Source organism: Mya arenaria, chromosome 14, assembly GCF_026914265.1.
Source record: "Mya arenaria isolate MELC-2E11 chromosome 14, ASM2691426v1".
Taxonomy (NCBI): Eukaryota; Metazoa; Mollusca; class Bivalvia; order Myida; family Myidae; genus Mya; species Mya arenaria.
In genome coordinates, this window is record NC_069135.1 from 26052636 (window position 1) to 26069486 (window position 16851).

Sequence of the window (16851 nt, forward strand, 5' to 3'; positions counted from 1 at the left end):
TGTAGGTTACATTCAAAGCCGGAATAGCTTAATAGATTGAGCGGACGACTTATGTACAAATGATCTTTTGCTTCGTTGATTCGAATCCCACTTTCGCTATATTTTGTCAATCACACTTGTAAGAAATAAACCATAAAAACGACACTTTTGCAATTCAATGACTGTATTATTTACAAGATGTGTAACGTTGGTTTGAGCTGAGCTAAAAATAGCAATTTTGAAAGTTCAGATCATTCACAGTGATTACAGCTGATCAGCGTATGATATTTCTGTAAGCCAAAGTAAGATTTTGCAAATCAGTCAGATTTCAATAAATGTATATACTTAAAAAAATAGCTCACGTTGTTTAGGTGTGCAAAATTAGGACATACTACGATTACTTTTAGGGTGACATGTTCTAAACTTACTTGGACAAGGATCCATTTGGCATTGTTGGAATTCTGTCTCTTCCCCAGCACATTCCTGACCCCCGAACGCTGGAAGTGGATTGTCACAGCTACGATTTCGCATCTGGTTTCCCAAGGCGCAGGTGACGTCACATTCCGCCCAATGACCCCATTCTCCCCAAACACCATTAACTGACGACAAGAACAAAAATAAGTTGAATTAATTTGTCTCTACAAATGTTTTCTTGTATATTGCAGAAAACTGTTGTTTTAATGTCAAACTGGTGTTTATAGCAAGGTAAAGCAGATATTTCAAGCAATTTAGACTGGTGTTTTAGGCAAGGTATTACTGTTGTTTTAGACAAGGTAAAACTGGTGTTTCAGACAAGGCAAAACTGGTGCTTCAGGCAAGGTAAAACTGGTGTTTCAGACAAGGCAAAACTGGTGTTTCAGGCAAGGTAAGACTGGTGTTTCAGACAAGGCAAAACTGGTGCTTTAGGCAAGGTAAAACTGGTGTTTCAGACAAGGCAAAACTGGTGCTTCAGGCAAGGTAAAACTGGTGTTTCTGACAAGGCAAAACTGGTGCTTCAGGCAAGGTAAAACTGGTGTTTCAGACAAGTTTCAAGCAATGTAAAACTGGCGTTTCAGAAAAGGCATAACTGGTGTTTCGGGCAAGGCAAAACTGGTGTTTCGGGCAAGGTTAAACTGGTGTTTCAGGCAAGGCAAAACTGGTTTTCTAGACCAGGCAAAACTGGTGTTTCAGGCAAGGCAAAACTGGTGTTTAAGGCAAGGTTACACAATACAATTATATTGTTATAGAGATATTTATTTATTTCTTCTAAAACATTTATTATATTACTGATGTCATTAAAAGGAAAACAAGAAAAGTTCATATAGAAACTGTTATAAAACACACAAAAATGTAATACGAAAAGGAAACTAAACGGAAACTATATAAACTTTTTTTGTATATTTCACAAAGAACAAAAGAAACATATTACGTTAGACCTTTGCAAACACATTCAAATGTATGACCAAGCAAATGGAATTTTCTATATCTAACAATCAACTATTTGGTTGAATAGCTTTGTAGGCCATAAAGCAACAAATTACATAGGAGTATATCTTTTTGCACCTTCTGACATTAGTTGCTTTTAAAGACCTTACCTGGGCAATGTTGTGTGTTGCATGTTGTCGTGTCTTCACTATCACCGCTGCAGTTTTGCCCTCCGTGGGCTGGCTCGGGGTTTGAGCAGGTCCGGTTTCTCGTTTGGTGTCCAGTGTTGCAGGGTTTGTCACACGCGCCCCATCTCTCCCATTCAGCCCAGTTTCCATCAACTAATTTATCAAATATATTCCACTAGAGTGAGGTAACCCTTAATAATGTATACATATTTTTATTAAATGCTGAAGTTAATTTTGTTATTAGATTATTTATTTAGATACCAACATGATATTCAAGACAATGGGATTAAAAGAGTAAATGTAAAATCATTTCAAATCACGCCATCTAGTATGTGGGAAAATTGGGTCCAGATAGAGTTTTAGATAGACATGCTGTCTTGGACAAGGTGTTATAATGCTACATATCTTTCTTTTCTGGAGTAATACGGTATGTTCGATTAAATGATTCCATGTGGTTTCATGTTCATGTACTGTCCTTAATTGTGTGTGTTTGTGTGACCAAATGGTATGCGCATTGTTTAACTAGACTTGGCTAAATCGTTTTACAAAACAGATTAATATAGTGTAATTCGATTAAGATAGCCAATCGTAAATCACAGGATCAAGTTGAGCCGAAAACACAGTTAATAGAAAACTATCAGTTAATAAGCAAAGGTGATCACTTTGTCCTTAAGTTATTAACTTATACAATATTCTGAGCAATCTATTAAACAAAGGAAGCTTCAGGTACATCATGAGTTGCCGAAAATTGAACTAAGATCATGTTTATTTACAAAAGGTGCAATGCAAAACAAAAAGATAACACAATACACAACCCTACAAGATGGTAACATTAGACACTACGCTGCAAGATGACACAAGACACAACACAACACGATAACATTAGACACTTCGCTGCAAGATAACACAAGACACCACATTACAAGATGATAGCATTAGACACTACGCTGCAAATTCGCACAAGACACAATGCAACAAGATAACATTAGACACTACGCTGCAAGATTACACAAGACGCCATACTGCAAGATGATAACATTAGACACTACGCTAAAAGATTACACAAGACAACACACTAAAAGATGATAACATTAGACACTACGCTGCAAGATTACACAAGACACCACACTACAAGGTGATAACATTAGACACTACGCTGCAAGATTACACAAGACACCACACTACAAGGTGATAACATTAGACACTACGCTGCAAGATTACACAAGACACCACACTACAAGGTGATAACATTAGACACTACGCTGCAAGATTACACACGGCAGACACCACACTACAAGCTTATAACATTAGACACTACGCTTCAAGATTACACAAGACACCACACTACAAGATGATAACATTCGACACTACGTTGCAATATTACACAAGCCACCACATTACAAGATGATAACATTAGACACTACGCTGTAAGATAACACAAGACACAACACAACAAGATGATAACACAAAACTCAACACAACAAGATAATATAAGACACTACGCTTCAAGACAACATAAGACAAAACACTGCAACATGACGTACGACAAACTGTTGCAATATAACATAATATACAACGCTGCTAAATAACACTAGACACAATGCTGAATGATAACAGAAGACACAACGCTGCAAGATAACACTAGACACAACGCTGCAAGATAACATAAGACACAACGCTGTAAGATAGCATAAGACACAACGCTGCAAGATAACATAAGACACGACGCTGTAAGATAGCATAAGAAACAACGCTGTAACATAGCACATGGCACAACGCTGTAAGATAACATAAGACACAACGCTGTAAGAAAACACAAGGCACAACGCTGCAAGATAACATAATACACAACGATGAGACACAGCGCTGCAAGATAATGCAAGACGAAACGCTGCAAGATAATACAAGTCACAACGCTGCAAGATAACGCTGCAAGACAACATAAGACACAACACTGCAAAACAACATAAGACACAACGCTGAGACACAGCACTGCAAGATAATGCAAGACAAAACGCTTCAAGATAATGCAAGTCACAATGCTGCAAGACAACGCTGCAAGACAACATTAAACACAACGCTGCAAAACAACATAAGACACAACGCTGCAAGATAACATAAGATACAACGCTGCAAGATAACACAAAACAAAAAGCTGTCAGATAATGGAAGAAAAAACGCTGCCAGAAAACATAAGACACAACGCTGCAAAAAATCATAAGACAAAACACCGTAAGATAAAAAGACACAACGCGGCAAGATAACATAAGACACAACGCTGCAATATGGCATTAGACACAACGCTGCAAGATAACATAAGACACAACGATGAGGCACAACGCTGCAAGATAACACAAGACACAACGCTGCAAGATAACATTAAACACAACACTGCAAGATAACATTAGACACAACCCTGCAAGATAACACTAGACACAACACTGCAGGATAACACTAGACACAACACTGCTAGATAACACTATACACAACACTACAAGATAACACTAGACACAACACTGCAAGATAACACAAGACATTGCGCTGCAAGATAACACTAGACACACCGCTGCAAGATAACACAAGACACTGCGCTGCAAGATAGCACTAGACACAACGCTGCAAGATAACACAAGACACAACGCTGCAAGACAACACAAGACACAACACTGCAAGTAAACACAAGAATAAACGCTGCAAGATAACACAAGATACTGCGCTGCAAGATAACACTAGACACAACGCTGCAAGATAACACAAGACACTGCGCTGCAAGATAACACTACACACAACACTGCAAGATAACACAAGGCACAACACTGCAAGATAACATAAGACACAACGATGAGACACAGCGCTGCAGATAATACTAGACACAACACTACAAGATAACACTAGACACAACACTGCAGGATAACACTAGGCACAACACTGCAAGATAACACAAGACACAACTCTGCAAAATAACACAAGACACAACGCTGCAAGATAACACAATACACAACACTGCAGGATAACACTAGACACAACACTGCAAGATAACACAATACACAACACTACAAGATAACACTATACACAACACTACAAGATAACACTAGACACAACACTGCAAAATAACACTAGACACAACACTGCAGGATAACACAATACACAACACTACAAGATAACACTAGACACAACACTGCAGGATAACACAATACACAACACTACAAGATAACACAAGACACTCCACTGCAGGATAACACAATACACAACACTACAAGATAACACTAGACACAACACTGCAAGATAACACAATACACAACACTACAAGATAACACTATACACAACACTACAAGATAACACTAGACACAACACTGCAAAATAACACTAGACACAACACTGCAAGATAACACTAGACACAACACTGCAAGATAACACAAGACAAAGCACTGCAAGATAACACTAGACACAACACTGCAAGATAACACTAGACACAGCACTGCAAAATAACACTAGACAAAACACTGCAAGATAACACTAGACACAGCACTACAAGATAACAGAAGACACAAACTTGCAAGATAACACTAGACCCATCGGTGTAAGATAACATTAGACACAACACTGCAAGATAACACTAGACACAACACTGCAAGATAACTCTAGACACAACACTGCAAGATAACACTAGACACAACACTACAAGATAACACTAGACACAACACTGCAAGATAACACTAGACACAACACTGCAAGATAACATTAGACACAACACTACAAGATAACACTAGACACAACACTGCAAGATAACACTAGACACAACGCTGCAAGATAACACTAGACACAACGCTGCAAAATAACTCTAGACACAACACTGCAAGATAACACTAGACACAACACTGCAAGATAACTCTAGACACAACACTGCAAGATAACACTAGACACAAGGCTGCAAGATAACACTAGACACAACCCTGCAAGATAACATAACACATAGCGTTACAAGATACTGCGCTGCAAGATAATACTAAGCACAACGCTGCAAGATAACACAATACACAACACTGCAAGATAACACTAGACACAATGCTGCAAGATAACACAAGACACAGCACTGCAAGATAACACTAGACACAACACTACAAGATAACACTAGACACAACGCTGCAAGATAACACAAGAAACAACGCTGCAAGATAACACTAGACACAACCCTGCAAGATTACACTGGACACAACGCTGCAAGATAACACTACACACAACCCTGCAAGATTACACTGAACACAACGCTGCAAGAAAACACTAGACACAACGATGCAAGATAACATTAGGCACAACACTGCAAGATAACACTAGACACAGCACTACAAGATAACACTAGACACAACGCTGCAAGATAACACTAGATACAGCACTACAAGGAAACATTAGACACGACGCAGCAAGATAACATAACACACGACGTTGCAAGATAACACTAGGCACAACGCTGCAAGATAACACTTGACACAACGCTGAAAGGTAACACTAGACACAGTACTGCAAGATAACACTAGACACAACACTGCAAGATAACACTAGTAAAACGCTGCAAGATAACAAACACAACGCATATCAATGTCAGGTGATATTATCACTTGTGAAATTGAGGAATGTAAAAAAAGGACATTAACAAAGAGATTTTTTGACATATATGCCCCCAAATTTTAGACACAAGAGTCTCGGTTTGATTGGTGCTTTTTTGTAATGGTATTAATAATAACTGCTACGCTTACATCGGATTAAGGAGTTGTTATTTTAAAAAAAATATTACAATCATAGAAGTCATCTACCTGTACAGAACTGATCAAAGCAATCATTGCTTTCTCGCCCTTCGCCTTCACAATATCTGCCTCCGTTTTCAGGCTTAGGATTTTCACAAAGCCTTAGTCTAAGACGTGTACCATTGCCGCAGGTCACCGAACAACCCATCCATGAGAACCAATTAGTCCAGCCTCCCTGTGCTGAATGTAATTTACATCATTTAAAGAAAATATGTTTATTCCGCAATTAAGTAAATGAACGTTTGACAAACTTAAATTTTGAAAATGTAAACATTCTAGGCAAAATGTTATTTTGTACTGAAACGTGGTTAGAAGCTACAAACCTGAAAATACCTGTCATTAAGCTGACATCGTTAATCTCATTGGGTAATTCGAGGCGTACCTTATAATAAAACCAACTAGTGTAATACTTTTCTAGAATTACAGGGAGCTTATATTTTTTGGACTGGGTAAAATCAACAAACACCCAATGCTTTGATATCGCGGAAGTTCTTATTCACAAAAACAAAGCGTCCGATTTAGTCTAGTCCCTAGTATTTGTGTGCATTTTTTGTCCAGAGCGTTTCTTGGTATATTTGTGTCGGGGGATGTCTGAAGTTCATTTTTAGCAATGGTGGACGCAGGCATCCCCCATGTTACCATGGTAACCACGACAACAGCCAAGATGGCCGCCGTTTTCTTAGCCCATTGCTAATCTTATAGTATTAATCATAACTATTTAACAAAAACTTTTATTGACTAAAATTTTGAAGTAAGTAATTTACATATGCTAAGCTTTCTAACACACTGACCATAAAGGTCAGCAAAGGTCAAGGTCAGGGTCATTTCAAGGACGAAATGTGAAAAAGTGCTAAAATATCAGTTATTTACCTCATATTGTTTTTAATCAATTGCAAACTAATGCAATATTTCTTTTAAAGATCATATTTGAATAATGTTATCATTTCCCATCATAATAAGCCAAACGAGAACCGCATAAAATATTCTGATAAGAAACACCAGACTATAACGTACCAACTCCTTATATCGACATTTCTGAACAATTTCTAATTGTAATTTTAATCAACACACAATATTCATTTAAGTTTTTTTTGGCAATTAAATGATTTAATTTATATGTATACATCGATACTTTAAATTCTTATAAATGAATGATCTGTGGCCATGTATCATGTATGAAGCATTTGACTTGAAAATAAATTACTGTAAAGTCCTTTAAAGGTTATACACCACCTGTATTGGCATCAGTGGATTTGGCGCCCAATATGGCCACAATAGCTTGCAATTTCAGTTAAAACATTATGTTGGAATGCGGCAATAATCAATAACATATCGGGGTGAATATTCACATGGATATATTACTTCTCCTATAATGAATTTTAAATTGACACGTATCATTGACCACTTCAAGGTCAAGGTTAAGGTTGAAGTATGAAAAATACTTCAAAATTTGAAAACAATTTACATTTTTTTTTTTTTTTTTGTGGCAGGAATGTAAATTGTATTTTACCTCATTAAAAATATTTTAGGGTAAACTTTTCAGATGATTTCTTAAAGCTGCACTCTCACAGATTGTCAGATTCGACACCTTTTAAAAGAAAGATGTCCAAGAATCGGCTCATTTTGGCATCAATGCCTAGGTTAACTGCTGGAAATTTCATTTTTTTCAAACCGTTAGTAACGCTTTAAGCCATTACACATCATTTTTTATGATAAACTGAGATTTGATCTTCTGTCAGCAGTCTCAAATCACTGGTGTGCAGACATTTACGCAAACATTGGCTAATTCAAAGAAAATAATAATAAAAGTTGTCAGACGATAAATCTGTGAGAGTGCAGCTTTCAATGCCATTAAAACGTGCCGAGGGTTGCTATATTTTGCTAGCATAAGTGGGTGACACTCAAAAGTGCAACCTCACGGGTTGTATCTTTTATACAATGTGATTTTTGTTAGGATACCTTACTGACTTCTTCAAGGTCATTTTTAGGTAAAAAAAAATGATTTTAATTAATTTGAATTTGATTTCACAAGATGTTGTAGAAACGTTATGGGCTCTTCAGTTTAACAGTGAACCATTTTTGTGGAGGCGTGGTGTGATCCTAATTCATGTTACCAAAAACAGGCTGCTCAAAAGAGGCTTTATATGACATTGTAACTGTTTAAAATATGCATCTTAAGGAATAGAGGATAACTGTTTTGTAATGAACTTCATAATATTGATATACAAAACTAAGCAATTCAAAATCAAGGTCGAAATGATCATTTGAATATAAACAATATCAACTGTGCTATCTATAACATCATTATGTTTGACTGGATTTCATTTGAAAAAAAAACCAAAAAATTATTAAAATCAAAGAGAATTTTGAATCGTATATCATCTCTTTTTCCACATCAAAACTTAACCAAAAAATCAGTTTTATCGCAATTTACCACACTTTACCTCATCCAGTGCTTAACAAACTACATGTATACTATTTGTGTAAATTTCACAAAAGTCCATTCAGCCGGAAGTTAACCACTGTTCAAGTTAATCCAGTGCTTTACCGACCTAGTCTGTAAACAGTTTGGGACCAACAACCCAAAAGTATTTTGGCTCATGTTTAATGTATAAGTGTTTAGCAAACCATTAAATGTTTCTACCTAAGCATACCAAGTGCCTTCGAAGTGCCAAGCCAATTCCAAATTGTCTTTTTCAGATACAATGGGTACCCAACAACTTTTTTTAAGAGCTCCCTTCTAATTTGTTCGGTCAAGCCTACTCATTATTAAACCCCAGAAAGGTTCTGCCAAGGCCAGCCCAGAGCTTAATCAATCACCATTGTCTACAACCAATCCTAATCGGCCACGCAGTCATCAAGGATTGGCTCTATTCAAGTCTGCCTTGTATTCAATAAACATTTTTTTACTTAGTTTTGTGTTAAAAAAGTTATTTATGGGCGTCTTTCGAGCCGATAAAGTATTAAATGAATCACTTTTTTCGCTATATTGGAGACTATTTAGTGCCAAACAAATCCATCTACAATAGGTTATATCGAAGTAAATTTAGTGCCTAGTAAATCTCATTGTAGCTCCAATGAAACTCATATAGTGTCAAGCTCTAGTAAAGCCTACACAGTGCCAAATAGACTACATGTTGACAAACATAAAGCCCCTTAAGCGCCAAAAAACACATATGCAACTCTAGTTCAGATTACTGGGTGTCTTACATACCACATGTTGGCACCATAAAAGCTATTTAGAGCCACACAAACACATAAATAACTCTAGTTCAGACTGTCTCAGTGTCTTACATACCACATGTTGGCACCATAAAAGCTATTTAGAGCCAAACAAACACATAAATCACTCTAGTTCAGACTGTCTCAGTGTCTTACATACCACATGTTGGCACCATAAAGGCCATTTAGAGCCAAACAAACACATGAATAACTCTAGTTCAGACTGTCTCAGTGTCCTACATACCACATGTTAGCACCATTAAAGCCATTTAGAGCCAAACAAACACATAAATAACTCTAGTTCAGACTGTCTCAGTGTCTTACATACCACATGTTTGCACCATAAAGGCCTTCTAGAGCCAAACACACACATAAATAACTCTAATTCAGACTGTCTCAGTGCCTTACATACCACATGTTGGCACCATAAAAGCCATTTATAGCAAACCCATGAATAACTCTAGTTCAGACTGTCTCAGTGTCTTACATACCACATGTTGGCACCATAAAAGCCATTTAGAGCCAAACAAACACATAAATAACTCTAGTTCAGACTGTCTCATTGTCTTAAATACCACATGTTGGCACCATAAAAGCCCTTTAGAGCCAAACAAACACATAAATAACTCTAGATCAGACTACTCAGTGTCTTAAATACCACATGTTGGCACCAAAAGTGTCATTTAGAGCCAAACAAACACATATACAACTCTAGCTCAGACTGTCTCATTGTCTTAAATACCACATGTTGGCACCATATAAGCCCATTTAAAGCCAAAACAAACACATATACAACTCTAGTTCAGACTGCCTCATTGTCTTAAATACCACATGTTGGCACCATAAAAGCCATTAAGAGCCAAACAAACACATAAATAACTCTAGTTCAGACTGTCTCATTGTCTTAAATACCACATGTTGGCACCATAAAAGCTATTTAGAGCCAAACAAACACATAAATAACTTTAGTTCAGACTGTCTCAGTGTCTTAAATACCACATGTTGGCACCATGAAAGCCATTTAGAGCCAAACAAACACATAAAAAACTCTAGCTCAGACTACTCAGTGTCTTAAATACCACATGTTGGCACCATAAAAGCCAATAAGAGCCAAACCAACACATATACAACTCTAGTTCAGACTACTCAGTGTCTTACATACCACATGTTGGCACCATGAAAGCCATTTAGTGCCAAACAAACTCATATACAACTCTAGTTCAGACTACTCAGTGTCTTACATACCACATGTTGGCACCATGAAAGCCATTTAGAGCCAAACAAACTCATAAACAACTCTAGTTCAGGCTACTCAGTGTCTTAAATGCCACATGTTGGCATCATGTAAGCCATTTAGAGCCAAACAAACACATAAATAACTCTAGTTCAGACTACTCAGTGTTTTACATACCACATGTTGGCACCATAAAAGCCCATTTTGAGCCAAACAAACTCATAAACAAGTCTTCTTCAAACTACTCAGTGACTTACATACCACATGTTGGCACCAAGAAAGCCCATTTAGAGCCAGGCAAAGACATATACAACTCTAGTTCAGACTGCTCAGTGTCTGACATACAACATGTTGACACCATAAAAGCTTTCTTAAGACAAACAAACACATATACAATTCTATTATAAGATACTATACATTGGCAACCATAAAGCCAATTAAGAGCCAAAAATATGTGCAAATCTTATTTAGACTACTCAGTGCCTAATAGACCACATGTTGGCAGCATTAAAGCCTATTTGGAGCCAAACAAACCCATTTGCAGCTCTAATTAAGCCTACGCAGTACATGCCATATCAATCACATTGTGGCATATAGGTAATGTGTTATCAAATTGTAGGCCTAATTAATCGGGTCGTGGTCGCAGTGATACTACCAGTACTTTGATGGAAAGAGATTTTTCCAATCGGTTTACGTAATGTTTAAAGCGCAAAATTTAAACCCTCTTATATCACGGTTAACTGCATATTTGTATGATCAGTATTGGTCTTAACATTAATTTTGCCCGTTCTGTGTGTTAATTCCTAAAATTAAAACATCGTTCAATTGGATCCAACAGTTACATTAAAACATAAAAAAATCATGGAAATGCACATTGTGGCATCAACATTTGGCAACATGTGTTTGTATGGCACCAGTTGTTTAAATTAAATCTGACAAATTTCTCTGACTACTGAAATAATATAATGCACATATATGACGGCCAGCTCCGTAATCATATTGTAAATGAACATGCCGTGATAAAATTTCAAAAAACTTCTAAAAAGAAGATATAGACACGAAAACGCAACTCTTCGCGAATCTTACAGCAATAACAATCGTGAGATCACCATTTGCACTTTGTTATGTAACAAATCAATGTAGATTTAAAAAAAATATTTAAATATAGATAAAAAAATACCTTTAATATTATTTTGAGTGAAAGAACATGCAATTTACAGTTTTTCCACAACTGTTCATCGAAACTTAACATAAACAACTTTGAAAGAAGAAAGGTATACAGAAAAGGTCAAATTATAAGGTATGTTTGTACATCCACCTTGATATGACCTTGAACTTAACATTGAAGAGGTCAATTTCATATTTCACTTTGAAGTACATTATGGGAAAAGTAATATCCATGTGAATATTCACTTGTATCCTTTGAAGAATAATTTGCATATTCAATTATAGCATTTAATATGAATTTGCAATTTATGGTGGAATCTCTTGAGAGCCATCTTGGGCGCCATCTTGTATTATTTGGCACCACATTTTTGAAGGTTATAGCGCCAGTTTGATATAACTCAGAATTTTCTGAACAATTTGGAATATAACACGGCTTAATCTACTTTTGTTGCTTCAAAATCCACTTATTGTCACTCAGGTTTTAATGCCTATTAGAAGTTTAACTTCCAGGTAGTATGTAACCTTTATATGACCTAAATAGTGGACCATTTAAATTTCAATGATTCATACATGACCATGATCATAATAATTAAATAAGGATTTGAAGCATCAATGTATATTGACTAAAACATCAAAATACAAAATAGCCTTTATAGTTTTTTTTAAAAATGTTGCTTGTTTAATAATATTACAGTTAGAACATTTTTCAGCAAAAATCAGAATAAGGTGTTGGTACGTAATTGGCTGGTGAATCTTACCATTACATCGTATGAGGTCCTCTTTTGGATTATTATGATAAGTATTAATTACTTGTTACAGAACTATGCACTTTGAATGGAAGATTTCATTAATTTGTAAATTATTAAAAACAATTTAAGGTATATAACTGATATTTTAGCACTTTTCACATTTCGTCCTTGAAATGACCATGACCTTGATCTTTGCTGACCTTGATGGTCATTGTGCTAGAAAGCTTAGCATATGTACATAACTTACTTCAAACATTTAAGTCAATAAATGTTTATGTTAAATAGTTATGATAAATACTGTAAGACTAGTCATGGGCTAAGAAAACGGCGGCCATATTGGCTGTTGTCGTGGTTACCATGGTAAACGCCAGCTGTCCACCCTCGCTACAATGAACTTCAGACATCCTCCGACACAAATATACCAGGAAACGCTCTGGACAAAAAATGCACACAAATACCTCTAGGGACTGTACTAGTTGCAATCTGATCGAAATTCACATGGAAAAATGACATGGTACCGCACTTATTAAGATTTCTGAGGTTGAAGTAAGCTTATATTTGCCTAAGCATAAGAATAGATCAACATATTGTGGAGTAAGTGAGGTTATACTTGGACATTGGGCTAAGGCATCAGGTATGCAGTCGACTGTTTCGGTAGAGTTTCCTTCACATTGCTTGCCTGCACCAACTGGGGATGGACTGTCACAAGTTCGTTTCCTGTTCTTCTCATCATCGTTACAGTCACATGCCGACCAGGACTCCCATGTTCCCCACCCACCATCAACTGAATTAAGAAAATACATTTGATAAAATTAAGATCCTGTATTGGTGTTAGCCTTTCTTATTTGACCGATGACAAGTAAAACACTTCGGTATTAATGATACTTTTAAATATTCAATTCCCGGACAGACTTAATAACTATAGTTTATTGTTCCCAGTTGTCATGTAACTGTCAACTGTACGCTAAGTTATTTACCAACTCATCAACAGCTGCAGGACTAAATAACTATAGTTTATTGTTTACAGTTGGCATTTAACTGTCAGCAGTGCGCTTAGTTATTTACCAACACATAAACAGGTGCAGGACTTAGTTCTGCACATAGGCGTCCCTGCTGACCATAACAAGAAAACGCAGATTGAGTTCTTCGCCTGCTTGGAGCAACATCTTGTTTTTAATTTGATGAGATTTGACAATTTAAGTGCAAAAACTTTTGAGACAATTGTGCGGTCGGACTCTTTATTGATCTTAAACGATTCATTATGCCCATAAATATTGTGACCAAGTTTGGTAAAGATTCAGTGAAATATACCACATTCATAGAGCAGATATGAAATTGCCAAGACGACTATATAAAAATACTACACATTTGAAACGTTTAACTAGTTTGATTGCAATTAAAATTTTACCAAATCGTTTGTCAGACACTTATGTGCCTTCTCTTGCAAAGAAATAAATCACTGTCTACTTTTTATTTTCGATTAAAATAGGTAGTGTGGATTTTCAGCAGGTCCCTCGAAGTGACAGCTGGACACTTTTTAACAGTTTAGCTGGTATTTCTCTTATTCACGGTGTCTTTTACAACCACCATTTGTTGGTGTTGGTTACAAAATGCACGATACCGTTGGAATTCATATTAGTTATATATTCAGTGTGTGTTTACCACGTGATCAATTGCGTCATAAATGCTACGTCGGAAGGCAATATTTTGATTTGAAAAAAAATACTTTAAACAAAGATAACTTCACTATTTCTTCACCATTTTAAATGAAACAAAGCGCAGCCTACGCAGCTAACAGAGCCCTACCTTCGGTCTTTTAGCAGAGTTTGATTGCGAGTTTAGTTTCTTTAAACACTTTGACAAACCTTTTCACAATACGGCCGTCTGACGGAGCACTGTCAAAACATGATTTTGGAAACAGGTTTGTCGAAGTGTTTGATGAAACTAACAAAACCTTATAAAACTCCGGCAATAAAACGAAGGCAGGGCTCTTTAAGCGACATAGACTGCCTATTGTTTCATTTAAAATTATGTAGTAAAGAAAAGTTATCTTTAATTAATGTTCATTTTAAGCAAAATGTTGTCTTCCGACGTAGCAAATAGGACGTTAATTATCACGTGGTATAAACACATTGATATTGTTCATTGCTTCAAACAGGCCAATCAGAGCTAAGAATTTCAAGCAGTCGAAACAGTCGAATACATTCTTGGGTCATATCGACACACTTCATGTGGTCCTTATTTACTTACATCAGTTTCAACGATAAACTGTAAATCATTCATAGCCAATGCATTTTCAAATAAAAGGAACGTACGGTTGCTGACGCGCTCTTGAATATATTCGTATAATTTATAATAGATGAATAATAACTTATGCATATTCATCACAAACTGTATACACGTACCTGGACATGCAACATTACGACAGCTCTCAGTAAGGACGGGGTTTCCAATTGTACAGTTCTCTCCACCAAAGTCCGGTTCGGGGTCAGAGCAGGTACGATAACGTGACCGCTGGCCCTCTCCGCACGTCACTGAACATTCCGTCCAATTGCCCCACATAGACCAATGGCCATCCACTAGAATGGTTTAACAGACGCCGCGTTTATTTTGCAAAAAACATCAGTCGATGTGCGGATATTTCATAATTGTACCCATTCACTTTGACACTCGCTGAAGTGCAGATATTCAATAATTGAATCACGCGATTAAGACACACGTCAAAGTGCGGATATTCAATAATTGAACCACGCGACTAAGACACACGTCGAACTGCGGATATTCCATACTTGTACCACGCGACTAAGACACAAGTCGAAGTGGGGATATTTCAAAATGTGTACCACGAGACTAAGACACTCGTCAAAGAGCGGATATTTCATATTTGTACCACGCCACTGACACTCGCCGAGGTGCGGATATTCAATAATTGTAACACGCCACTATAACCCTCACCGAGGTGCGAATATTAAATAAGTGTACCACGCGAATATGACACTCATCGGAGCGTGGATATTCAATAATTGTACCGAGCGACTAAGACAATTGTCGAAGTGCGGATAATCCATAATTGTACGACGCGACTAAGACACTTGTCGAAGTGCGGATATTCCATAATTGTACCACGCAACTATGAAACTCGTCGATGCGCGGATATTCGATAATTGTACCACGCGACTATGAAACTCGTCGATGTGCGGATATTCGATAATTGTACCACGCGACTATGAAACTCGTCGATGTGCGGATATTCGATAATTGTACCACGCGACTATGAAACTCTTCGGTGTGCGGATATTCTATAATTGTACCACGCAACTATGAAACTCTTCGATGTGCGGATATTCGATAATTGTTCCACGCGACTATGAAACTCGTCGATGTGCGGATATTCGATAATTGTACCACGCGACTATGAAACTCGTCGATGTGCGGATATTCCATAATTGTACCACGCAACTATGAAACTCTTCGATGTGCGGATATTCGATAATTGTTCCACGCGACTATGAAACTCGTCGATGTGCGGATATTCGATAATTGTACCACGCGAGTATGAAACTCGTCAATGTGCGGATATTCTATAATTCTACCACGCGACTATGAAACCCGGCGATGTGCGGATATTTTATAATTGTACCAGGCAACTATGAAATTCGTCGATATGCGGATATTCGATAATTGTACCACGCGACTATGAAACTCGTCAATGTGCGGATATTCTATAATTCTACCACGCGACTATGAAACTCGGCGATGTGCGGATATTTTATAATTGTACCAGGCAACTATGAAATTCGTCGATATGCGGATATTCGATAATTGTACCACGCGACTATGAAACTCGTCGATGTGCGGATATTCGATAATTGTACCACGCGACTATGAAACTCTTCGGTGTGCGGATATTCTATAATTGTACCACGCGAGTATGAAACTCGTCAATGTGCGGATATTCTATAATTCTACCACGCGACTATGAAACGCGGCGATGTGCGGATATTTTATAATTGTACCAGGCAACTATGAAATTCGTCGATATGCGGATATTCTATAATTGTACCACGCGACTATGAAACTCGTCGAAGTCGCGATATTCCATAATG